At 42.0% G+C, this 27,986-nt stretch overlaps 1 long non-coding RNA gene across 2 annotated transcripts; it reads right to left on the minus strand.

The window, feature by feature from the left end:
- On the minus strand, nucleotides 1-27,972 carry LOC131278226 (uncharacterized). 2 transcript variants are annotated; one of them, XR_009185510.1, is made up of 3 exons: nucleotides 27,809-27,972; nucleotides 26,447-26,622; nucleotides 1-386 (listed from the first exon to the last, which is right to left on the minus strand). It is a non-coding gene; the product is annotated as an uncharacterized lncRNA (long non-coding RNA). The 2 variants fall into 2 exon arrangements; XR_009185511.1 differs by lacking the exon at nucleotides 1-386 and adding an exon at nucleotides 19,424-19,845 and having other exon boundaries at nucleotides 26,535-26,622.
- Nucleotides 27,973-27,986: the final 14 nt, after the last annotated feature.

Below are 27,986 nucleotides of genomic sequence, written 5' to 3' on the forward strand. Positions count from 1 at the left end.
TCTGTGCGCAAGTCTGATTTATTCAGGAAGTACAGCGGTTAATATAGGGCGAAGACAGGGGAGGGGCAGGGGGCGTGGCCGGGGTGCGGCAGACGGCTGATAGGTTCATGCAGGGGTGCATCACTGGTTGCGGGCAGAAGACGGGGTAGCCAGGGTTCTCGGCGGCAGCGAGGCGGGGCTGTCATGGCGCGGTGGTGGCCCTCAGGGGAGAGGCAGGGTTAGGCCACCGAGGGGGAAGCGGGTGCAGCTGGGCAGAGGGGCAGGCAGTATGCCCGAACCCCAAGCGGAGGGCCTTAATGCCCGTTCCCGCCACCCGGGTCCGACTCACACCGGCGCCTGGAGACGAGGCGACCCTTGCTGTCGCCACGCTCCCACACGGTGCCACCCTACACAGAAGGAAAGAAATAATAAAGATTAGAGATGAATGAAATGGAGAATAAAAAAATTAGAGAGAATCAACAGAACTAAAGGTTGGTTCTTTGAGAAGATCAACAAAACTGATAAATCCTTAGATAAACAAAGAAAAAAAGAGTAATACGCAAAAATGAATAGCATTTCTACACACTTCACTACTAATGAGCAACCTGAGAGGAAGTCAGGAAAAAAATTCCATCTACAATAGCAACTAAAAGAATCAAATATTTAGTAATAAACTTAACAAAGGACATAAAGGACCTGTATTCAGAAAACTATAAAACATTGCTAAAAGAAACCAAAGATGATGTAAATAAATGGGAGGATATTCCATATTCATGGGTTGGAAGACTAAATATCACTAAGATGTCCATTCTACCAAAACTGATCCACAGATTTAACAAAAATTTGATAAAATTTTTCATCAACAGCCTTCATTGTAGAATTGGAAAAGCCAATTATCAAATTAATCTGGAAAGGTAAAGGCCCCCAAATAGTCAAAAATATCTTAAAAAAGAACAAAGTTGGAAGCCTCTCACTTTCACACTTTAAAGCATATTATCTAGCTACAGTGGTAAAAACTGCATGGTACTGCCATAAAGATATACAGATTGACCAATGGAATTGAGAGTTCAGCCACTGTCAAACCCACACGGCTATATGAGAACAGCATATTTAACAAATGATGCTGGGAAGACTGGATATCCATATTTAAAAGAAAAATGAGGACCCCTACCTCACACCTTATACAAAAATTAACTCAAAATGTATCAAGAACCTCAAAATAAAACCTAGAACCATAAAACTCCTAGAAGAAAACTCAGGGAAATAGCTTCAAGATCTTGTGGTGGTGGTGGGTTCTGGGACCTCATACCCAAAGCCCAAGTAATGAAAGATAAATAGATAAATGGGACTTCCTCAAAATTAAATACTTTGGTGTTTCAAGCGATTTTGTTAAGGTGAAAAGACAGTCAATTCAATGGAAAAAATCTCTGGAAGCCACATATCTGACAAGGGTTTGATTTCCATATTGTATAAGGAGATCACACAATACAAGTACAAGCATCCCAATTAAAACATGAGTAAAAGACTTGAATAGATATTTTTACAAAGAAGAAATACAAATGGCCAAAAGGCACATGAAAAGATGCTTAACATCACTAGCTATTTGGGAAATGTAGCTCAAAACTATAAAGAGATATCATTTCACACCACAGAGAATGGCCATTATTAAAAAAAACAGAAAACTACAAGTGCTGTAGTTCTTCACTGTTGGTGGGAATGTAAAATGGTGCAGCCTTTGTGGAAGGCAATTTGGCATTTCCTCAGGAAGCTAAATATAGAACTGCCACATGATCTGGTAATCTCACTACTAGGAATATATTCAGAAGAACTGAAAGCAAAGACATGAACAGATATTTGTACACTGATGTTCATAGCAGCATTATTCACAATTGCTAAATTATGGAAACAACCTAAGTGCTCATCAACTGATAAACAAAAAAATGTGGTATATACAATAGGATGGAATACTATTCAGCTGAAAGAAGCAATGAATTGGGGAAGCACAAAACAACACAGAGGAACTTTGAGGACATTATGTTGAGCAAAATAAGCCAGACACAAAAGGATGACTACTGTATGGTCTCACTGGTATGAACTAAATACAATGAGTATACATACAGAGTTGCACTATGGAGGGTAGGTTAGTGGGAAACAGAATCGGTGTTAAGAATGGGGAGCCAATGCTTGATGTTTGTTTCATAAAGTCAAATAAAATTTTAAAAAAAGAAGAAGAGAGGTCATCTATGCCCAGAACATAACTTGCTTGAATCAGAAAACTCCCTTTTGTTTTGTGTCTGAATGGAAAATTAAAATTGTTTTTCAATCGTCAATGCTAGAGGGTAGTGAAAAGCCACTGGTTCAACCCAAAGACAAGTGAGCCCAGATGTACACTCACAAACAGACCATTCCAAGGTGGAGGGTTGATCCAGCTCAACCCAGTTCAGAATCAGGACTCCAAAACTCAAACACAGCATTTCATAAAAAACTTAATACTTTTTAACTGCCTCACAGTTTATAAGGTTTTTTGTTTGTTTGTTTTTTAATCAATTTCATCTAAGCCTCATAATCCAGTGAGGACAGAAGCCTCCATTTCCAGATGAAATACTTAAGGTTTCGAGAGGTCTATTCCTACTGTCCAACATCAGAAAACTGTTGGGAAGAGACATGACCTCAGCGCATTGACTCCTACCTAGTTCTTTGATTCTGGGTATATTCTAGCAGTATTCTTCCCAGAAGCAGGACCACTCCCAAAAGTTAAAAGCCCATGAATTCAGAGACACAGATGTGGGTCCAACAATTGGGCTCCCATCTACCATATAGGAAGTCCAGGATTCTTTTCCTGGGGCATCCTGGTGAAGGCAAGCTGGCCTGCATGGCGAGCTGGCCCAAGCAGAGAGCTGGTACACACAGAGTGCTGGCTAACGTGGAGAGCCGCCGACCTGCATGGTGTGCTGGCACATGAAGAAGTGTTGACTTGCACAGACTGCTGGCCCACGTAGAGGGCTGGTGCAGCAAGATGATGCAACAAAAAGAAACATGCAGCAGACCAGGTTGCTGAGGAGGCACAAGAGATTGAATGCCTTTCTACCACTCCAGAAGGTCCCAGGTGCTGCGTATAGAGAAAACAAGCACACAGAAGAACACACAGCAAATGGATACAGAAAACAGCAACCACAAAACATTGGGGGGGGGGGGTAAAGGATAAATAAATCTTTAACAAACAAAAAAAAGTCCATGAATTCAAAACTGAGTCAGAAACTTGAAAATTATGGGACCATAAATCCTTATTCAATTAGGCTCAAGATACAGAAACCAACAGGCTTATACTCCATGTTTTCTAAGCCTACAATTATACCTACTCATGCCTAATCATTCATTTCAGATATATTTCTGTGGTCAGGGCAGCTATACATTTACAAGGTAAAGGCTTGATTCAATTTATATAATAGGGATCTCCTGCAATATGAGAGGTAGAGATACTACTGACCTATGTATGACACCTTGGTATAAATAAAAATGTATCCTTCCACTGGCCAGATGTAGCTCTGAACATGGGTAAGGCTTGGCAAAGGGAAGTCTGGCAGTGTTTTAGCCCTCATTAACTCCCTTGACCAGGCTTTCTTTGTGCAACATTCAAACTTCATAATCATATGAGGTAGTCCTGTGCCTAGGGCCCATGAAAAAGTATTAATTGTGGCTAACAAGGAATGTAGACATGGCCATTTCACAATTTATCACTGTACATTTGCAAGATTGATTAATATCTGCTCCCAGTCTAAACTGTAAGTTCCATGAGGGAAAGTACTCTGTTTTAACTCACTCTTTATGCCAGTACCTGGCACATGGTAAACACTAATATTTGTTCAATCCTTTTCATGACTATGATCCCATTGCTTTGGGAAAAGCAAAGAGGTTACCTTATGACTCAGATCTGACCTGTCTAGAAGTTTATCTTTGGCAAACACAGGAACACACACATAGGGAAGAAGGAAGATAGGCAGCCATTTCAAAAGCAGAGATTGCTAACTATAGTAGTCAGCCAAAATGACAAATTCTGGGCCAGGGTTCTCAACAGCTTTTGGATATTGTTCCATTTAAATAGAATAGCAACATGTGTAACTAATTCTAGCCCTTTTCTGGTCACTGTGATATTTATATTTATACTTTTTTAATAGCCTCTTGATTCTTCCTTCATTTAGCAAACACAGTAGGAAACTCTAAGCTGATTAAGGTATTTTTCAACTCAAACCCTTTTTACTGGTTTGATTACTCAGGAAAAAGACAAAATCCTATCATGGTTTACAAAGCCCTGTGTGATTTGGCTTAGCCTACTGTAGAGGTTTGACATGGTTATGTGCGGTCACCCCTCGGGCTGAAGTGTGGTTTTCTGGCCTGGCAGGGGAGCAGCCACGGTAGGCCTAATTCCGCTGCCCCCATAATAGGGTGGTTGGTCAGGCCCACCGCCACCCCTGAAGGAAGCTCGGCATGGGCGCAGAGTGCCCTCGGGTCTCCCCTTCTCGGCAGTCATGCTTCTGCGGCCGCCCCTCCTCCCAGATGGCGCCACCCAATGCCTTGTGGGGTGGCACCCTTCTTCTTCCTTCTCCCTGCGCAGGCGCAGGGCAGAAAATTCCAGTCTGCCCTTTTCCCCTCCCCCGACAGCAGCAACAGCCAGGCGTGGGCGGAGAAATCCAGTCTGCCCTTTTCCCCTCCCCTGACAGCAGCAACAGCCAGGTGTGGGCGGAAAAATCCAGCCCGCCCTTTTCCCTTCCCCCGACAGCAGCAACAGCCAGGCGTGGGCGGGAAACTCAAGTCTGCCCTCCACCCCAGCAACAGCAGCCACCAATCCCTAAACCCTGCCCCTTCCCCCAGCAACAGCGACAGCCAATCCCTAACCACCACCCCTCCCCCGTCCAGTACCGCCCACTGACCTTTCGCCGGCAACCAATCAGAACAGGGCGTGGCTTCGACCAATCAGCCTTCCCCAGCCCCTATAAAACTGTTGCCTCTCCCTCAGTAAAGTGGACTTGCGTGTTTACCTTGTCTCCGCGGTAGTTCTTCTGCTGTGCACCCTCCAGTCCTGAGAGCCCCCGACAAGGGCCTGGCCTTCCTTGTCCCCAGTTCGTCGCCTGCTTCTCCGGGCGACCCCTTCGTCGCCTGCTTCTCCGGGCGACCCCTTCGTCGCCGGCTTCGCCGGGCGACCCCGTCAGCCGAACCGCGCAACCCCTTGTGAGACTGATCCCTCGTCTGCTGCCGGACCGACCCCTCGTCCCAAGTGGGACCGACCCCTTGTCCCAAGCGGGACCGACCCCTCGTCCAGAGCTGGACCGACCCCTCGTCCGCAGCCAGACCCCACCTCTACCGACCGAGCAAACCGTCGCAGCTGGCGCCCAACGTGGGGCAAAGCAACCCCACCACAGCACAACGTGGGACAAGGCAACCCCACCACAGCCTCACTCCATAACCTGGCAGCCCTACCCCCTCCTCTCTTCTCACCTTGGGACTTCTTTCGTGCAACATTGCTACCTGAGCCTTGGCTACCTCATATGATCCACGGCGGTCTGGGAGAATCGCTGGATGGCTTTCTCCTTCCATGTCGGGGGCTTATACCGACCTGCTATGATTAAGAGGAGCCTTGGATTTCTCGGGAGCGTGCGCTTGCATGTCTGAAGTAATCCTACCACAGCCCTACCCCCTCCTCTCTTCTCACCTTGGGACTTCTCTCGTGCAACATTGCTGCTACCTGAGCCTTGGCTACCTCATACGATCCACGGCGGTCTGGGAGAATCGCTGAATGGCTTTCTCCTTCCATGTCGGGGGCTTATACCGACCCGCTATGATTAAGAGGAGCCTTGGATTTCTTGGGAGCGCGCGCTTGCACGTCTGAAGTAATCCTACCACAGCCCTACGCCCTCCTCTCTTCTCACCTTGGGACTTCTCTCGTGCAACATTGCTGCTACCTGAGCCTTGGCTACCTCATACGATCCACGGCGGTCTGGGAGAATCGCTGGATGGCTTTCTCCTTCCATGTCGGGGGCTTATACCGACCCGCTATGATTAAGAGGAGCCTTGGATTTCTCGGAAGCACGCGCTTGCACGTCTGAAGTAACCCTACCATAGCCCTACGCTCTCCTCTCTTCTCACCCCTATCTTTTCGCTCTGCATTGCTGCTCCTGAATCTTGGTGACCTCATATGATCCACGGCGGTCTGGGAGAATCGCTGGATGGCTTTCTCCTTCCATGTCGGGGGCTTATACCGACCCGCTATGATTAAGAGGCGCCAATAAAACTCTCAGGAGCGCGTGCCTGAGCACCTCCACCCCTGCCTTCACCTCTGCCTCCTCCCCTCCGTGCTTGCTCCCCTTTGCCTTGCTCCACTGCTCGTCGCCCCGCCCTCCCCTTGTCGGGGCCTTCTTTTGGCCCGCGACCACCGTCAGAGCCCCACCGGCTCCGACCCCTCATCTCACCGCGCACCTCGGCTCCCATCGCCACACTCTCAAGGTAAGGGCCCCTTTTCTTATCGGCTCCAAAAGGCCATTAGCAATGGGTAACATCCTATCTGCTAAGCAAGCCCCACAAGTTCGGGCCCTCGCCGGTCTCCTAGACACTCACCGGTGTAAGATCTCTTTGAAACAGCTCCAAGTATATTGGGACCTTCTTCTCCCCTTTAATCCGTGGCTTACCACGTGTCAGCTTTGGGACCCGGACACCTATACTCGCCTTATAGATAGGGTCACTTTTGCTGTGGAGCAGGAAGGTAAAAGATTCCCTCCTGGCTTATTACAGGCAACATGAAGTCCAGAAGAAATCTTGAAGGGTATAATCTATGATATGCTATATAAAAAAGGATTTAAAAGCAGCTATACCAAGAAAGTAAGAATTATGAGTCAACTGTAAATAAATTATATATTTCTGTTAATGTGTTGTAATTGTTCTGTGTTTGTCTGTCTGTTTGTTCAATGTCAACATATATTGTGATACCTCCGGATGGTAAATATAAATTACTAGAAATCTTTAAAAGAGCTCTATTCAAATGGCCAAAAATTAAATAAGCGCTCATATTAATACTTAAGTTTATTATATTAATACATAAGTTTAAATGTTAATAAGATATCTACAATTAAAAAAAAATTGTAAGTCTTAATTAACAAAATTAACTGTACGTCTTCATAAAAAGTTGTTCTTGCCTAGATTAAAATGAATAACTTATTTTTCTTCACAGGATAATATAAAGAATGTAAAACTTATATGAATATTAAAAAGGTTAAAAGTTTGTAAAAATGCTAACGGAAATGTAATAAGTTTTGCAAAAAGACGTATTTTGTCCTAAAGTAAGATGGCTAATTTTTCATAAACTCTTGAAACTTAATTTGCATGTGGCAAGTGTAAAAGGTATTGTGATAACTTTACGTAAGGGAATGTGTTCTGTAAAGATAAAATTTATCTTCAATAGTTTACATTAAGGTATTAAATGGCTAATTCCAAAAGGTCATTCTTAAATATATATATATAAAACTGAATTGATGATAATAATAATAAAAGGTAATTTTATAACAGGAAAGATTAACAGCAACCAAGCTCCCCTGCCAACTTGCTTTTAGGAAACAGTTTCTAATATTGCATGCTACTAAGTATTTAAAGAAAAGTTATTCTTAAGGAAACAGAAGATGATTTTGTCTTTGCAGCCATTGTCTATTTAGCAACACCCCTCGCTATCGGCCTAGCCACTGTTGCGCCGGACGATTGGAACCTTAAACAAAGACTCCTCCTCACTGTCATCTTCCTATCTATCGTTACTATATTTACTGCCCTCATTCTCCTTCGTTTATAAAGCAGTCTCCTACAAACCACAAAGCTTCTGTCTTAAACATACCATTCTCAACCCTATCCTCTAAATGATCTTCTCACTTCCCCCACAGCCTTTAATACTCTATTTCTTCCTCATAACCTTTGCTTTCTTGATAATATTTTCTGCCATCTGTCTAGCCGCTACCACCCCAGAAGATTGTAACCACGGCCCCCCATGCCGCCATCGCTCTCAAGCAGCTCCAGCCCTGCTAAACGGCCCGCAACCCGCTTTCCCCGGCCCGCGGCCTGCTTTCTAGCATCCAATAACGCTTCTGCTCTTGCCTCCCCATACTTCTGCGGAGCTTCCTCCTGTCTCGACCTCACTCCTCTTCTCAGCCATCCAAAGCATCCTTTCTCGTCCCCCGCCCCCCTCCTTTTTTCGCTTGAACCCCTACTGCGTTGCAGATTGGGCCGCCCCATGTTGGCCCGCCCCATTAACATCGGCCTCTCTCGCGCCCGTGAAGACTTTGGCCTTCTTATTGTCCTCGCCTACGTCTCCACCACTCCTGACGCTGCCGCCACCACCGTCGCTGGTGCCCTGACGCGACTAGTCCTCACCGCTGCGATCCTCCAGACCATCACACAGTCTGCCTCTACCGCTCTTCGCCGCCAAGAAGAGATCAACTACCTGTAACGCGCTGTCATCCTGGACTTTTAACAAGCAGATGGACCTTATAGCCACCGAGATCAACAAGAATTGGACATTGGCCACCCTTGCTTGCAACGGCAAGATACTGCCCCCCAAATTGTACATTTGTATCCCCGTCATACTCACCTCCCTCTTCAGCCCCACTTCCCTCATTGCTTACTGCCTCTTGGGCCTCGGCTACTTGTTGCTGCTGCCATCCTGGCCCTTATTTGAAAAGAAGGGGTAAATGTGGTCATCCCTCGGGCTGAAGTGTGGTTTGCTGGCCTGGCAGGGGAGCGGCCGCGGTAGGCCTAATTCCGCTGCCCCCATAATAGGGTGGTTGGTCGGGCCCACCGCCACCCCTGAAGGAAGCTCGGCATGGGCGCAGAGTGCCCTCGGGTCTCCCCTTCTCGGCAGTCATGCTTCCGCGGCCGCCCCTCCTCCCAGATGGCGCCACCCGATGCCTTGTGGGGTGGCACCCTTCTTCTTCCTTCTCCCTGCGCAGGCGCAGGGCAGAAAATTCCAGTCTGCCCTTTTCCCCTCCCCCGACAGCAGCAACAGCCAGGCGTGGGCGGAGAAATCCAGCCCGCCCTTTTCCCTTCCCCCGACAGCAGCAACAGCCAGGCGTGGGCGGGAAACTCAAGTCTGCCCTCCACCCCAGCAACAGCAGCCACCAATCCCTAAACCCTGCCCCTTCCCCCAGCAACAGCGACAGCCAATCCCTAACCACCACCCCTCCCCCGTCCAGTACCGCCCACTGACCTTTCGCCGGCAACCAATCAGAACAGGGCGTGGCTTCGACCAATCAGCCTTCCCCAGCCCCTATAAAACTGTTGCCTCTCCCTCAGTAAAGTGGACTTGCGTGTTTACCTTGTCTCCGTGGTAGTTCTTCTGCCGTGCGCCCTCCAGTCCTGAGAGCCCCCGACAAGGGCCTGGCCTCCCTTGTCCCCAGTTCGTCGCCTGCTTCTCCGGGCGACCCCTTCGTCGCCTGCTTCTCCGGGCGACCCCTTCGTCGCCGGCTTCGCCGGGCGACCCCGTCAGCCGAACCGCGCAACCCCTTGTGAGACCGATCCCTCGTCTGCTGCCGGACCGACCCCTCATCCCAAGTGGGACCGACCCTTCGTCCCAAGCGGGACCGACCCCTCGTCCAGAGCTGGACCGACCCCTCGTCCGCAGCCAGACCCCACCTCTACCGACCGAGCAAACCGTCGCAGTTATGAATTCAAAAAATAGATATTGGATTATGTTTGTAATCTGGTCTATTACTGGGTGTGACTGGGTTATGATTAGGGCTTTGGGCCATGTCATGAGGGCATTAAGGCATGTCGTTAGATAAAAAGGCATGGCAAAGCACAGAATTGGATCTTTTGATGCAAGGGTTTTTGATGTTGGAGCTTGATGCTGAAGCCTTAAGCTGGAGCCCCAGGAAGTAAGCTCACAGAAGAAACAGAAGCAAGCCCCAGGAAGAGAGGAATCCTGAGCCCAGGAAGAAGCAAGCCCTGGGAAGAGAGGAACCCTGAACTGAGAGAGAAGCCAGACCCTTGAAGAGAGGAACCCAGGAACCCTGAACCTTTGCAGACATCGCAGACGTAGCTTGCTCCAACACATGAAAATAGACTTTGGAGAGGGAAGTAACTTATGCTTATGGCCTGGTGTCTGTAAGCTTCTATCCCAAATAAATACCCTTTATAATAACGAGCCAATTTCTGGTGCTTTGCATCAGCACTCCTTTGGCTGACTAATATACCTACTTACCTCTGCAAGTTCATCTAAAGTCATTCTCTTTCTTGCTTTGTAGCTACCATCCTTTACCCCAAGTCTCTAAGGTCTTTGCTGTTCTAGGCTTTCACACATGCTGTTTCCTCTGCCTGAAATGCTTGTTCCCCCTTCAGAAATCTTCAATTGCCTGACTGCTGCCCTACTAGAGGTCACAACTTAAACTGAGTTCAGGGGAAGCAGACTTGGCCCAGTGGTTAGGGCATCCATTTACCACATGGGATGTCCGCGGTTCAAACCCCGGGCCTCCTTGACCTGTGTGGAGCTGGCCCATGCACAGTGCTGTTGCGCGCAAAGAGTGCCCTGCCATGCAGGGGTGTCCCCTGTATAGCGGAGCCCCATGCACAAGGAGTGCGCCCTGTAAGGAGAGCTGTCCAGTGCGAAAGAAAGTGCAGCCTGTCCAGGAATGGTGCCGCACACACGGAGAGTTGACACAACAAGATGACACAACAAAAAGAGACACAGGTTCCTGAGCCGCAGACAAAGAAGACACAGCAAATAGATACAGAGAACAGATAACCGGGATGGGGGATGGGGGAAAGGGGAGAGAAATAAATAAATCTTTAAAAAAAAAACAAAACTGAGTTCAGAATGCCTTAGTATATAATGTAAAGTGGGTCTCCCTACTTGCTCTATAATTCTATCCCATACCAGCTTATTTTTCCTTCATAGTCCTTATCCTATATACATCTGTGTGATCTGAGTGGTATCTATCTCCCTCATTATGAAAGTATGTTTGGTTCACTATGTATCTAAAGGGGTTTGGGCTCTGTTTATTGAATAAATGCATGTACAGTTTTTAAGGATCAGAGAGACATTTTAACATAAAGGGTAAAGTAACACGAGGAAGGGAAAAGTAACCCTGGTATCACAGGGAGGACTCATTGCCATTCAGAATCCCACAAGCAGCTCCCGACCAGGTCATGAGCCAGCAGCAGCCTGAGTGGTCCAATGGTCCCCTCCTCTTCCTGACTTGATTGCTGCTCATATCTCAGCATCACTCTTCTGCTCTCTTCATGTCAAATGTCCATCAAGAGGATTTTTTCATCTTTTAAAAAATTGTTCTTATCAAAAAAGTAATGCTAGCTCATTATTGAAATATTAAATGAAAGGAATAGAACACTAAAAACAAAACAAAACAAAACAAAAACCCCTCCACAACCTATTATCCCATTTACCTACAGGAAAAAACAATGATAAAGTAGCTTCTAAAAAATATACAGGTACACACAAAAAATTATCTTTTCATAAATCTGAGACATTGTAGATAGCATTTGTAACCACAATTTATTGAAGTAATACAGGACTTTGCTTTTGGAACTTTATTAAGTTGTACCAATAACCCTTTATATTTGGAGATGTTAGAGCTGTTCCAACATTTTTACTATTACAATAGTACAAAGCAAGAATAATTGCTGGAAATAAGAAATCTACAAGTAATTTATTTTGTCATAAAACTTTAAAATTTGAATCTATACGTTTAAAATGGGAAATGGGTTGTAAACCACATTATGGTACATTCAGATTACTACTATTTCAAAAGCCAATGGCGGTGGATAGCAATTTTTTTAATTGTTAAAATTGACCAACTTGCTATCTACTGAATTGCTTTCAAATTGTATGCCACCACTCCTCTGGAGGTTTTTGGACCTTCCATTAACAAGAAAGGTCAAGATCTGAACTTGGGGCAAAGAAGCACAGATAATTTTTAAATGGATTTGGGAGTAGAAAGGTCTGTCTAGAGTAAACTGTGGCAGAATGGTCCTACTTCATAGCGTTGAAGATATATTAACTGTATGGATATGATCAGTGACAAAGGGATTTTTCCCCAACGCTGAGGGGATAGGGATAGGAGTATAATGTACAAAAATTATGGGGTATTACTGCCTGAGTCATTCTTAATCTAACTACCCTGCCAACCTGGTCTTCTCAGATATAACCCGAGCTATTCTCTTGGCTTTTCACACATGGTCACCACATGGTTGTGAGATGTTATTCTTTTTCCAGCATTCCTCTAAGATGCAGGTAGGTAGAAGGGCAAAAGGGCACATACCCTGAGACTACCTCCTTTTAAGGAGCTTTCCTAGAAACTGCTCCCAATAACCTTTGATTATGCCTCATTGACAAGAACTGTGTCTCACTGCCATCTTTATCTGTAGTAGAAGAGGAATAAAGTAGTTATTTAGCTGAGCACACCACCCCCTTACTCTGAAAATCAGGCTTCTGTTATTAAAGAAAAGAAAAATGAATAGAGGGGTAGATAATAAACAGTCTCTTCTATATACAATTTTGGAAAAGATGGTTGAGAAAGACTTCTGAGAATTTTGGGAACAAATCTAAAAAAGAAAGAGGAAGTTCTCAGTAGAAAGTCCCAGTGGTCTGGCTATTAAAACCGGGTAGAAAAAGTCTAAGTTAATGGGCAACCCATAAATACCATGGTAAAGCAATACTAGGAGAAATTCCTTACCATGACATTTATGACTCTGTTCTCTTCATACTAGGAGAAATAAGAGTATCATCTGTACTGCCTGCCCTATAACCCTAATATCCAAACTTCAGACAGCTCTGGACAAGCACCCTTAGTGGGAAGGCCAATGTCCCCAGATTATGACACTTTCCCCATTGGGAACACTTGGAAACAGGAGGTTTTTGTGTGAATAACAGAATAGTGGGTAAAAAGAATGGGGATGTAGAATGTGATGTGGTTGAAAGACAGGTTTCAGGGACTGGAAAACATTGGAAACCAAATCACAATCACTCCTGCAGGAGTCCACAGGCTAACAGAGATAAGAGCAGAAAACAATAAATGGGTAAATGAACTGGGGAAGGTACACTACTGTTTCTGCCCGCATCCTCTCCTCTCCTCCCCAAACAATAGATAACGTTAGTTATCTATCATAGTTCATTCTAGGCTTATCAAACACTGATTAGCTATTGACAGCATCTAGCTGACCCTGTTCTACTCATAGTGTATGACTTCATCATTCCTTGCATAACAATTTCTACCATTGACTATTTGGCTTGAACCATTCAGAATCAAGCCTTCAAGGATGCAAGCAAAGAACTGAAGTTTTGAACTGCCAGGAGACTGAAAGGGGTCTAATGTTTCCTTCCTTGAGAGGTCTGATTATACTGCCTAGGGTTCTTAAGTCATCCTCATTTGAATGCCTTCTCAAAGAACACTGTCTATTGCCTTATTGCAGGTAACAGCTCATAGTAAGGAATGTGTGAGTAGAGGGCTCACCTCTAGAGACTTTTTGGGCTAGAAATTCTGACCAGGCATTATGCAAAAGTTCAATGCTAATGACATGCAGCTCTTAGCTGGAACTTACTGCATGGCAACTTTTGGAAAGAAAATCAAGATCACTGAAAGTGAAGATAAATCCTGAAACAGCTGGCTAAATACTAGTTGAAATAAGGCAGTCACCCTCATTCCAGTACAACAGCATTTGTACAAGGGAGGGCAATTCTACTTTGAAGGAATGATTGCACTCCTATAGGCACTCTCAGATGATTCAGAACATCTGAAGGAGGAAATGTATCTTAATACTAAATTTCTAGGTTATCTAGTTACCTAGAAATGGCCAATACAGAATAATATAGATCCAAGTACTGGAGATACATTACATACTTCATTTGAGAACAATTGAGGGATGGGAAATCATGGTACTTGGTTTTTTAAAAAAAAGCAAATTCCAGAACCTGGATAGCTTAGGCAAAAGCTAAGTTTAAAACTAAGGTGACAGTACATGGAAGATCGACTAGTTATAAGAGAAAGTACATGTGAACCCTTCTCTCTTAAGAATAGTTCCTAATCCTTCCTATACAAATTTCTCTTAAGTTAAAGCTGAAGGGAATAGTCACCCATACCTGTAGCATCAAGGATGGACATAAAGGCCACTTTCTATAACATCCATATTAAGTACCACAAATTGGACTCTGGGTTTTGGAGAAAAACAAAGGAATTCCACCCCTAAATCTTTTACCTACCAGATATGAGAATCACATGCACATCAATGGCTGCATGAAGAATAAAGTGTGAGCTGCTACTTGGGATGAACTTGATCAGTATTGGATTCAATAAATAACTCCTAAAAATTCATATTAGATGTAGGAACAGAATTTATTGTATGATTTCAAAGTTCAGAGTAAGCATGCTAGCTCAATGATCTGAGATAGACACCATAATGATCAGTTATGCAGCAGTAATACTGAAGAAATGGTAATCCTAAGAAATATGGTGGTCTAACACCACACATCCTTACATTTTAGTTGGGAAGAGAGGAGCATGTGTTACTAAATAGGGGCAATATTGCACCTATATCCCAGACAACTCCCCCAAATACATGGGATTCAGCAAGACATGTCCATAAGGAAGCAGAACTGAGCAGACTCCATGTGGTTTTGGATCTCCACACCTTTTAGTGAAGTACGAATTCAAAACACAGAAATTTTATTACTTGTGCAGCAATATTTCTGTTTTTTAAGTAATGTGTTGTGTAAAAATAATAATGGTGGCAGTATATTGCTTTGTTGGCCAACATGATGGCCTGAACTAATGCTATCAACTGAGAGGGAGGACAGCAGAGGGTCATGACTTGCTATGTCCCCTATGTTATATGGAAAGCTCCCTAGTTATTTGTAAGCTGTAAACTGGAAAGTTCCTATATCACAAGGGATAGTTTGAAAACCTATATTTGAAATGAATGTCAGGTCCAGTAACAAGTGATTAGTCTGTAGGTTTACTAGTTTAGATATTGATGACATTACCCACTGAAATGATAAAGAAAAATAAAAACAGATTTTGAAGAGACTGTCTCTTTGGTCTGTTGGAACTCCCATCCTGCACTTGTACCATAAGCCCACAAATTTTGGGCACATCTTAGGGAGAAAAAAGGCACGGGGAAGCAGCACCTGCTCTATTACCTTAAGGCATCCTCTGCCCTAATTAGTTAGGTTGTACCTTTTAAATGAGATAAACTGAAGTATCTTAAATTCCCAACAGTCTCTGACTTCCGGAAAGCCTACCAGTTTACTATCCAAATGAATATGTGTAGCATTAGTGGGTTTCCAATTTCCTCCAAAAGATGTCTAAAGAAAAATATAAGAGACTTGTCTTTGTTCAGAAAGAATCTGTCTGACTTTGTCAAGAAGAGCTTATGAAGGGGTATTGTGTATTTAAGAATCTTGCCTACTTCAAGGGATAATCGTTTCACAGGAGCCAAACAGGAAAAAAAATATGATATTCTTTGGGGGAGTGAAGTATTTAAAATATTATCCAACAAATGTTCAGAACTTGGCAGCAAGCAAAGTTTGGGGAATTCATAAACTATCCTAGACAGAATCCTTCCTAGGGATAAAGTACAAACCATTCATGCTTCTTAAATCTGGCTTCTCTAGCCTGGTTATGACAAAATTAAACCTCATAGAAAGTGCCACAAACTCCAAAATAGATTCTGGACTAGGAATTTCTGTGCATTTTATGAGGCTTTCTGAAGATATGGGATGTACTCCCTGGAAATTAATGAGTATATATCAGAGGGACTATACTTTGGAATAGTTGGGGGTAACAAATATGAAAACCTGTGAGTCTTTTATCAGCAAAGTTTTTGTACCAAAACCATCCTGTGTGTCCTATATCTGGTTAAAGCTGTGGGCTAAAAATAAAATTTTCAAGGATATAAATATCAATGATTTTCAATGTTTTGAAAAACCCCCGTATTTTGAAAAAATACTGCACATTAATGACACATTAATTAATGACCAATTTCTGATCAAGGTGGTTAAGATTATCAGGATCAGTTCTCCAGCTGAAAACAACCAAAAAACTGGATAAAATATATTTAAAATAATCTTTTAAAAAGCGTCAAAGAGATTACAATATAGTAAGGAATTATCAGGTCAGAAGTAAAGTCGAGAATGTAGAGAAATAAACAAGACTAAAGCCATTTTTCCTCTGAGGATACCAGCTAATCCTAGAAAACTAAAACCCTCCATTTTGACAACATTCCAAGGTGAAGAAGAGAACAGAAAAAACTCTGGGCCCATATGAGGTAGAGAGTCTGATAGGAAACCAATCCCCACAATAATCTGGGTTCTAAGATCTCTGAGTAAGAGTTAAAAAGAACTGAAATAATCTGAAGAGAATTAAAACATGGTAAGAATCCCCAGAGTTGTCCAGGAAATGACAAACTTTGAGCAGGTAGTAACAGACTGGGAGTGCGCCCAGGTACCTGGCAGAATCAAATGCAAATACTCTTTGGAGCAAAGTACTTTGATTACAGATTTCAGGATTACTCCTCCAAAATAATGTTTCAAGTGTAAGTACCAACACAGTGTTAAAAAGATACCCAGCACACAAGAAAATTAGAATCAGTGATTAAAAGAGATAACACAGATCATCAGAAACTTTGGGGGTGGGGCTCAGCAACTGTGTTTTAATAAGCTATCCAGGTTGTTGTGATACTTTGCTAAAGTTTGAGAACCACTGACTTATACTACTTACACTCTTATTACATAAATATGCATGCCACAAAAATATATAAATTTTTTGCAATGGGGCAAAGTTAAAAGAATTTGTATTTCTAACAAATTCCCAGATGATGCTGATCTTAGACTATACTTTGAGAACAACTGGTATTAAAAAAGGAATTAATTACTATATAAATCAGGACAGTGATTACCTCTGGGGAGGGGAAGGGCTGCCATTAGAAGTGACTATTAGAAAATTTTGGCAATTTGCTATTTCTTGATCTGGGTGATGATTATACAGGAGTAATTATTAAGTTACAAATTTATATTAAAAAACAAAAGAAAAATTTTAAAAATTTACATTTTAATGCATAACGAGATGACTGGTTGTCCCTTTTCCATTTGATCCTATGTGTTCAATGCTACTGCACTAATTCTATCCACCATCACACTGCCACACTCATCTAAAATCAATGATCAAAGTAAAAAAGTAAAAGTTTGTAAAGTTCCAAGATATAACTTCCTACACTTTAGTTTCTAATGTAATTAGCTCATAAAACTAAATTTCTTTAAAAATAGTAAGAAAAAAACTAGTGAAGGTTCTGAAAACCCTATTTAAAAAGTTATTTAAAACTGACATATGATACTACTACCCCCACCCTTAGTTCTTAGTTCCTAGTGTAAAAGTATCTACAAAACTAAAAAGCAACTATGTTAAACTTTTAACCAGAAAAAGGTTCCAATGTAAAAAGTTACTGCTTTTTTTCACAAGTTAAAAGTAAGAGGGAAAAAATCCCACTTTTTACTAGTCTGAACATCTTATTCCAAAGAGGTAAAGATGCTTGCTTCTCTCCAAAGATAATATAAATAAGAAACATTTGGTGCTGCTAGTAGTAACAAGAATACCCTACTCTTTTCAATTAACTCTCACCAATGGGGATAGCAACATTTGTCAGCTGGCCTTAAATGTGTGAAAACTTTAAGAGAAAATATAGAAAGTCTCTCCAGAAAGGAGGATGAAGAAAAAAGGTTTAGATAAACTATTTTAAACTGACCAGTGCAGATTGTGCTTTTAGATTCACTCTTCCAAATCCTTTTAACAGCATAAATGAAATTTGGGATGTGTACATCACTTTCTTAAAATAAACTTTTTCAGAAAGTCAGATTCTTTCACAAACTTCACAATACCAAAAATGTCCTCACATCTTTACTCTGAGAGGAACCATAATTATACCAGTTATCATAGTTTTGGACTCTGGCAGTTAAGTCAGTAACTGTCAATGCCAAACAATGTGACAGGTACCTGAACCACCAAATAACTCCAAATAGGTCTGGGGGGAGTACTTACCCCCTTTACTTGGGCAACCTCTTGACTGAAGCTTTGGCAAAATCATATGCATTTGAGTTTTGTTATGTCCATAACCACCTGAAAGTGGTTACACACATATCCAACCCCTAGACATGCCCTCACTTTTATGTACTAAGATCTGCTTTGCTTTGCTCCTATTCCACCTTTTGACATTGCAGAGAACTAAATGCACATGCCCCTGACAGCCTCCTTTTTCCTACACTTTTGCAATATGACTAATAATTACTATGTAAATGCCAAGCAATGTGGCAAGATGGTGCTGATGGCTTACCAAGGATAGTTCCTGGATTCTGGATTCTAGCTCCAGATGACTTGGCTTATTAAAGACAGTTTCTGCAACCATATAAGTTAATACACTGGAATTTCAGGAAAATGTAGTTGGGGAGGCAAGAAACTTGAGAAATTCCACAGCCCAGGGCATACAGAATATGATTATCATCAGCCTAAACACAAGAACTTTCCTGGGAGGAGTTGGGGAGATTTAAGAAGCCAAACTCACTACATACCTTTAACCCAATGTCTCCTATATCCTCTACTCATCCTTCACTTGGCCTCAAAACCCAGTCCTCTGTGATTTCAATTTAGAATGTAACAATTATTTTTTAAAAGTTATGACCAGTTTTGGAGTAGAACTGATCCTAATAGAGCAGTGCTCCATTTTTCCCTCATTATTGACAGTATCTTAAACAACTGGCCATTCAAAATTAAACTCTCAATTCTTTTAAGTAGAAAATTCTAAATTTTCATGACATGGTTTAGCTTGTTAAATAGGTGGTTTCACTTGTCTTGAGGACTAGAGCACTGCAGTAAAGTACAAAATAGTATCCTTTCATTAAGGTCCAAAACTGTAAAAGGTTACCAACTCTTTATACATTTTGGGCCATGGTCAAGGTTAATCTTAAGAAACCCTGCTACAGAACTTCTGCAGTAGTACATTCTTAAATACAATCTGGGTACTCTTTTCTAACTTCCAGATCATGCTACCATTTTTCCCTAGGTGAGAATATCAAGTCCTCATATAAATTGGTCCACTTAATCAGAGCTATATAAAGTCATCTAGGACTCCCAGGAGGAATACGGAGGATGTTGATCACTACTCTCAAGTTAGGCTAAAAGACTTTGTCCCATTGAAAATTATAAATTATTCTTTGTTATAATAATCACTTGGCTTAAAAATCACAGAGCCTTCAAAGCATCCTACTCTTTGAAGAATGTCAGTGTCTCTACCAACAGACTCCATAGAAATTGCTGGTATACCTGTTGACTGTCCTGTCTCCCTTTTGTGTCCTCTGGATTCCAAAGACTGGTTTGGAGGGTAATTGCATATGGTTAGTCATATTTGAATCTCACTGTAATTCATTTGAACCAAAACTCTTTATACATTCATTCGACTTGATAACATCCATCCTGTCCCCTTCAAACCAAAGTTCTTTATACATCCCACTTTAGCAGGAGTAGAATTGATACTTTTATTCAGCCTTAGTTTCTTCATAGGGCAAGCACCTTCTGAGTAACCTTCAGTTTTGAGACTGAAGGTACTTAAATATTTATATACAGAGGTCGCAATCTTCCTTCAAGTGTTTTTTCAGCACTTTTAGCACAACTGAGTCATCTGCTTCACATGAATTTTTCACTAAGATGGCATCTGTTGGTATAATTTATACTACGTTCACTTGCAGTAGTGACTCCAAGGTCTCACTGTACTATTTTTAACTCCTTTTCCTTAGCATATGCTCTTTTAGCTTTCTGTATTGCACATCCTTGGTTGGTACATGGCCTGAAATTAAAATATCAAAATGTCATGTAAAAGGCTTTTAAACATTTTTTACATATACACAACCCTCCACACTCTATATACCCTTTTCCAGGTTGAAATTTTTACCTCTGTGTCTTTGGTCATTGTCATGATAGTTAAAAGAACTCTGGAAACAAGACTGCCTGGGCTTAAGTATCAATGCCACCACTTAAAAACTAGTGGGAACACATTCTTAATCTCTTTGTCTTCATTTTCCTAATCTGTAATATGTAGAAAATAATACTTAATTTCATAGGGCTGTTATAAAGTTTATATGTATGGGGATTTAATGTGTTAATGAAGTAAAACTCTTAGAATAATATCTAGCACAAAATAAATACTATAAAAGCCTTAGCTGCTATTAAATCTATAAACCATAAAAAAATCCACAGCTGTTTAGATTTATGATTTTGAAAAAAGGTGCTTTAGTATACTAATCTCACTATCTTGACCATTTAATAGGAATATATTAGACAGATGCCCACAAATATAGCAAGAGGCCCTAAGTGTTTCTTTTGGTTATTCAAGGTTACTCAAAAAGAAGTAACTGAGCAATGATGGTGCCTTCACCATCACACAAAATTCATAGCATTACCATGAATCTGCCTACCTCATAGCCATTATTAGTGCTATAAGATTACAAACACTCCTGGCTCCCATGGTACCTGAAATAATAATAAAAAAAAACAATACCAGATGTACCACCCGTGACAACATAAATTCATGTGCCCTAAACAGTTGATAGCAAGATATGAATGGGCACATATAAATATATATAGTAACCTAGAGGTGGTCGATATTATTGTTGTTGAAAGCTAACAGTTGGGCTCAACCTTTTTCCTTCTCCACAAAAGAGAATAAAGATTTTTTAAAAGTTTCTCTTGAAATCTGCAGGAGATGCTTACCTGCTGAAAGAGAAGTCCAAATCTGGTGCTAGCTCAATATTGAGTACAGTTATATAAAAAACAAGTATGGAGTCACCTCTTCAACTAAAGTTCATTTAACCATTCAGATAAATATGCTGCTGGCAGACAAAAGAATAATTTTGCTTATTTTCTATTTTAGAGATAATTTCACAAGGATACCTGTCTTAGTAAGAAACAGATGCTTCCTCGTAAGGTTTCTCACTATCTCAAGATGTTGTGGGAAAACAGTAGGAACATGGTTTGAAGTTGAAATGCTTCCATAATGCAGGCAAAAAGTGTGGGTTTAGGAACACTGGGCCTTGACTAGATGGAACACCATTTGGTCAGCACAAAAAATGTTTGCGTAAGGAAGCATTTGAATTTTGGATGACCTATACCTAATTATTGTAAGTGTTGCAACTATACCCTATTATAGTAAATAACAAACAACTGCTTGTTGGTTCCCAAATAAATACGATGGGGAAACTAGGGTTGAGGCTCTTAGTTTCAGAAGCTGTGAGTCCCCTGGTCCCATCTTTATTTCCTCTCTTGTGTCTTTCTTTCTGTCCTTTTATTTCTTCAGTTCTGCATTGCCTTCCCTTCATGCAAACCTATTGCTGAGCTGCTCTCAGCACAAAAAACATTTTTGTTCAGATTAAGCATGCATAAATATTTCAGTAGTTTGGCTTCTGTCTAGGATATAGAAATCTAGAAAAAGTATTGCAATAGAAAAACTATAAGATAATAAGTTGAACCCATCAGAGAGCTGAGGTTAGTATGACCAGCTGGACTTTCTTGGTTTTAACACTGAAAGTCCCATGTCCTGGAAAACTGGGATGGTTGATCACCCCAGTAAAGGTTATAGAGCAATCTAGTAGCTTGAAATCTAAGGAAAGAGTGGTCCCACCAAGGAGAGTCAGGATGTGAGCATTGGTTTACATGTGGCAAAGCACAAGAAGAAGAGACATTAAGTACCATACAAGTAGGTAAGAATTCAGCCAAAACTGCTGAATTGGACAAGTATTCAATTGAACTGCTATTGGACAAGTATGGACTAACATGAAAGAAGAGAACCTCTTAGAACCTCAGACAAAAAGGGAATTTGTGTACACTTCCAATCTCTTTTCTCTGGTCTCTACTGGGCACAGATGAGAAAGGTCTGGGACAAGGCAGGAGACCACAGACAGCCTCCTTTTGGCTATGGAGGCCTGTAGGAGGGGAGTAAGCATCTGCTGTGGGAAAGGCAAACGTCATGCCAGACCCTCTCATTCTTACGTAATAACAGCCTTGAGCCACTGGGGAGGCACAGCAAACCCGGTTGCCTCCAGAGTCAGGTAAAGAAATTCTGCTGTTGAGTAAGGGTTGGGATGGAGAGGACAGATAAACTCAACCCCTGGGTGAAAAGGGTCAGGAAAAAGTCTTGGGCCCAGGACCCCATGCCAGTACAATTAGAAGACTTCTACACTGGGGAGAGTCAGGAAGTGCTCACTCACTCAAGAGTTTGTCTGCCAGACAGAGGAGGGGCAAGAATGCTGAGAAAGTCCCATGCTCAAGGGCTATGCATACAAAGTTTGCCTAAGACTAAGGCTGAACTAGGATGACAGAGAAGTCTCCCGACCTCTACTACCAAGCTAGCAAGCACAAGATAAACAGCAGCCATCTACTGGTAGGAGAAAAACAAAAGCATGGTGAGAGACCTCTTTTTGGTACAGGTTCAGAGGAAAGGTTAAAAGCTGAAAGTAGAACAGGTACATCGAGAAAATTCCTCCAGCACTCTAGGTCTCACTTTAAGCATAAGGTACTAGAGGAAAGAACCAGCTATGTACTGAAGATGGAACAATAAAATCAAAACCCAGTTTAACTTCTTCAAGACTGCAAGACTGATTTAATATCCTATATTACTAGCCTAGCAGAAAAAGAAATGTGCTTATTTTGTGGCAGAAATATTCTTTTTAAAATATTTTTTCTTTCCTTTTTTTTTTAGATTATCTTGTTTTTCTTTTTTTCCCTTTTTTTTTTTTTTTTTACTTTTTATTAATATTCCTTATTTTCTTTCAAAACCTTGTGTAGAGGCTGACTTTCAAAAGATTGCAATGAGGGAGCTGCTCTGCTTTGTCTGAAACCCCAACCCAGGAGCAGGTCATCTGTGAGTGGTTTAGTACCAAGTTCCCCAGAATGTGTGGTGTGTGTCAGGTGAGGGGGCAGCACCCTATCCAGCTGTGCCCCATTTCCCAGGACGAGGGGCTCTCTGCACTGGACCCTGGACCCGACGTGCAGCAGGGGGCGCCGCATGCACGGGTGGGGACGGTAGAGGACTAGCTATCCAAGGCCAACTGAGGCTTCACGGTGCTGCAATATCATTCCACCTGGGTGGGATTCTGACTTAGAGGCTTTCAGTCATAATCCCACAGATGGACGCTTCACCCTATTGGCTCCTCAGCCAAGAACATACACCAAATGGCTGAACATGCAGTTCCTCTCATACTGAGCAGGATTACCATGGCAAAAATACATCATCAGTAGGGTAAAACTAACCTGTCTCACGATGGTCTAAACCTAGCTCGTGTTCCCTATTAGTGGGTGAACAATCCAATGCTTGAATTCTGCTTCATGATGATAGGAAGAGTTGACATCAAAGGGCCAAAAAGCAACATCACTAAGAACGCTTGGCCACCACAAGCCAGTTATCCCAGACATACTTAGTCTCTGCTGTATTACCCAAGATGTCTGGCATTTGATAAAAAACTAGGAGACTTAGAAAAGGGAGAAAAAACAACCCACTATCAAAAGAGAATGCAAAACAGAACCAGACTCATAGACACCCTAAGAATTGGAACTATGAAAAAGAACTAAAATAACTATGATTCATGTTATTTTTATATATTAAAGATTCTAGTGGAAAAAATGGACAACATGATTGGATGGGGAACATGAGCAGAGAATAAAACTATAAAAGTCAAATGGGAATTTTATAAATAGGATAATACCTTGAACAAGCTAATCAGTACACATAACACAGCTGAGGAAAGAGTTAGTGAACTTGAAGATAGGTCAACAGAAATTACCCAAACTAAAAATACAGAGAGAAAAAAAGAGTGAAGAAAATATAAAAGAGAATTTAAAAATTGTGGGATAATAGCAAACAGCCTAACAAACATGTATTTGGGATCTCAGAATAAGACAGAAGAAATATTTGAAAAGAAAATGGCTGAGAATCTTCCAAAAATAATGAAGTATACCAAGCCACAGATCCATGCTCAAGAGACTCCCAAGAAAAATACCAAAAAAAATTATGCACACAACACATCTGTACCAGTTTGACATAACTGATGAATTCCCAAAAGAAATATTGGGTTATGCTTGTAATCTGATCTGTACCTGGGCATGATTGAGTTATGATTAGGGCATTGAGTCTCCCACCCCTTGGTGGGTGGGGACTCACAGATAAAAGGCATGATGAAGAACAGAGTTAAGGGGCTTTTAATGTTGGAGTTTTGATTTTGGAATTTGATACTAAAGACTTAAACTGGAGCTCTGGGAAGTCAGCATGCAGAGGAAAGAGAAGCTAACCCCAGGAAGGAAGGCAGCTTGAAGCCAGAGTAAAGCAAGGCCCAGGAATGTAGGAACCCAGGAAACCTGAACCCTAGCAGATGCCAGCAGCCATCTTAGTCCAAATAGACTTTGGTGAGGGAAGTAACTTATGCTTTATGGCATGGTATCTGTAAGCTCCTATCCCAAATAAATACCCTTTAGAAAAACCAACCAATTTCTGGTATTTTGCGTCAGCACCCCTTTGGCTGACTAATACAACATCATATTCCAACAGCTGAAAAATTAAAGTGAAAATCAAGAGGTGGCCATAGGAAAAAAAAAAAAAGATATATTACAGAGGAACAAAACTAATTACAGCAACTTATCAAAAACTATGCAACCCAGAATACTATGTAGTGTAATGATAACAGCACTGAAATAAAAATACTTCCAGTTCAGAGTTCTATACCCACGGAAAATATTTCAGAAATGAAGGAAAAATAAAGACTTAAACAAATTAAAAAGAAGAAAATTACCAGCAGACCAGTGCTAAAAGAAAGGTTAAAAAAAAACTTCCTCTGACAGTGGAATATACTAAATAAAATCTGGATCTACATAATGAAGATCTCCAGAAATGGTAAATACAATAAAAAGTAAAAGTAAAATACAAAAAAAATTTTTTAAAAATTGCTGTAAAAGAAAATGGCAGTCTAAAGCAGTCCTTCTCAACCTGGGGCAGTTTTGTCCCTCAGAAAATATTTGTCAATATCTGAGGACATTTTTGATTGTTGCCACGGGATGACACCAAGGTAGGGGTTGTGGACTGCTGCTATTGGCATCTAAGGGTGAGAGGCCAGGAATGCTAACCATCCGACAATGTACCGGTGAGCCCCACACAACAGAGTTATCTGGCCCAAAATGTCAATAGTGCCCAGACAGATAAAAAGGAGAGAAGACCCAAATTACCAATATTTAGGATGAAAAGGGACAACACTACAGCACTATAGGTCCCAGGACATTAAAAGGATTAAACAATATTACAGACCTGTATGCCCATAAATTCTACAAACTTAGATGAAATGGAAAAATTCCTTAAAAGACACAGAATTTTGTGTCTATCAAAGCTCACTAATAAAGTACCTAACCTAAATAGTCCTATGTCTATAAAGAATATTTTTTTGTAGTTGAAAACCCTCCTAATAAAGAGAATTGCAGGCCCAGATGACCAAGATTAAGACTAAAACACCTCTAGTTAGTGCATATTTATAAATATGTACATCACATAGTTACTTTCTAAGGTAGTATGACTGATAGAAAAGAAGGAAGGTCAAGGATGCTATAATCCCATAATTTTTAACAATATAATAATTTTGAGTGAAGACTGGTGGGGTGCTCACTCTCCCTTACTTTATTCCTTCTCTTCTCTGCAGTTTCTCTAAATTCACTTCTGTAAAACTGGACAACTAACCAAAGCAGTAGGAATAGCTGTTTCAGCAATGCTTAGTTGGTTCTAGTGGCACCAGCTGATAGAAGTTGCAGTCATTCTCCCAAGTAAAAGGGACGTTATAATTCTGCAGTTCTAGACCACTTGTGGTGAGGCAGCAGTTCTGGTCTTTAATGGCCAAGGCCTTTAGTTTGAGATTATCTGGGTTGGTAAGGTTGTTTGATGTGGGTAAGATAAGGTAAGACTGGGTAGGAATATTTTCTGGGAGATGAGGACAAAGTGAGTGTGGGGGAAGAGGCAGTTTATTTTTTATTTCGGTAGTTTCCAATACTCCAAAACCTTTATAACAGTGGTTTCTAAAAGAAATATGTGAGTCACGTATATAATTTAAAATTTTCTAGTAGTCACATGAAAAAGTAAAACAGATTACTTTTAATTTTTCTTATTTAATCCAAAATATCATTTCAGCTTGTAATCAATGTAAAAGTTAATATTATTTTTAATTAAAAATTAGGAGTTTAAAATCTGGTGTGTGTTTTGTATGAATCATCTTATTTCATACTAGTCCCATTTTAAGTCCTAAATAGATAAATGTGGCTAGTGGCTATGGTATTGAACAGCACAGCTTTCCAACCTCTCACCCTCTGCTCAAAGCACAGTTCCTTTCTTCCCCACATTGTAAATCAATCAGTGCAGCCCTTACCTTAGCCCCATCTGCAACAGCCTTTCCAGGGCGCCTGTGAAAGCAATCCCAAAGTACTCCATTAATACATGATCAGCTTATTCCTCACCTGCCTCTATCCTTAAGCAAGGAGCCAAACAACGCTCCTTCAGAAGTGTGGCACCTTCACATTCCGCACATTCTTCCAAGTCCCTGAACTAGAGTGATGGGGGGCAGGGAGGCAAGAGGAGAAAGGGGATTGGATTACAAAGGGCTCATAATTCAATTCAGGGGAGTCAACAACTATTTCTCCTTTGTTTCTTGATAGCTTAGCAGCTACTGACTTGAAAAGAATCTTTTAATTATATTTTTATATAATTGAATACTATCAAAGAAAGATGAGAGTTGGGGCCAGAACAAATAGTTGCATTATTTACTGGGGCCAGTGCAAAATAAAACTGTGGAGGGGAGCTGGTACATCTCAGTGGTTGAGGGCTGGCTTCCTACATACCATCACCCGGGTTCACCGGGTTCAATCTCCTGCTCAATATCTCAAAAAAAAAAAGAAACCCCTTGTTCAAAAATTAAAATTAATTAAGCATTTCAAGACTGTGTCAGCAGAACGTTAAAACAAGCTCAGGGCCTTTCTGAGTGCGGTGGTGCCTTTTCAAGCGGAGAACCTTGCGTGATTTCACAGGTCACACACCCAGGAAATTGGCTTGGTTGGGTTTTATGTCGCTGGAGGAATACCAGATGTGTGAAAAGCAAGGAAGTGGTGAAGATTCTCTAGGCTACCTTGACCCTAAAGGAGACTCCAGAAACATATATATTGAATTCACTGAGGACGATAAGGTTTCGAGCCTGTGAAAAAAAATCCATGGAGGAAGGTAGTGAGGTGATGAACCGATGAACCGAGCAGGTAAGAATAGACACCTGCTTTGCTGATCAAACCAATGATTAATCAGTGGCCCTCACATCCAGGGCAACTGAGGCCACGCTTCTGTGCTATCTACTTGGGCAACGAGACTCCCACCTGAAAAGGTGACTGAGCACAAATCCCTTCAAGGCTATTTCATGGTCAGTTTCTCGATCTCCAAGCCAGAAACCGGAGTGCCAGTGATTCCAGAAGGTACTGTGGGAGCTCGTTTGACCCGCGGCAGTTTTTTCCAGCCCCTGACCCTCACTGCCTCTTTCGGGCCTACCAGGCGAGGCCGGCGGTGAGGCGGAGCCTTCCCCACCCGCGTGGAGCAGCAGCTCTCTCCCACATCCCCCACTGGGTGCCGCAGACCTCGCAGACCTAAGAGTTAAGGGCGAGAGTCGGGAAAGGTGCGTCGTGCACCCCAGGCCTGGGGCAGCCCGGGGCAGGAAACAGCGCAGCCCGAGCCCGAAACGCTCCTGCCGTACTTGACACCCGCAGTGACGTTGCCACGGGCAGTCGGGACCTCGCCATTGCGCTGGCCTGGTCTAGCTGCGGCCACGTTGTCGCAGAAGCCTCGGTGCCCTGAGCGTCAGAGACTCCTCTTGCCACCGTGCGCCTGGGGTTCGTAACCGTCTAAACCCCTCTACCCGCCTCGGCTCAACG

Source organism: Dasypus novemcinctus, chromosome 4 (genome assembly GCF_030445035.2).
Source record: "Dasypus novemcinctus isolate mDasNov1 chromosome 4, mDasNov1.1.hap2, whole genome shotgun sequence".
NCBI classification, from domain to species: domain Eukaryota; kingdom Metazoa; phylum Chordata; class Mammalia; order Cingulata; family Dasypodidae; genus Dasypus; species Dasypus novemcinctus.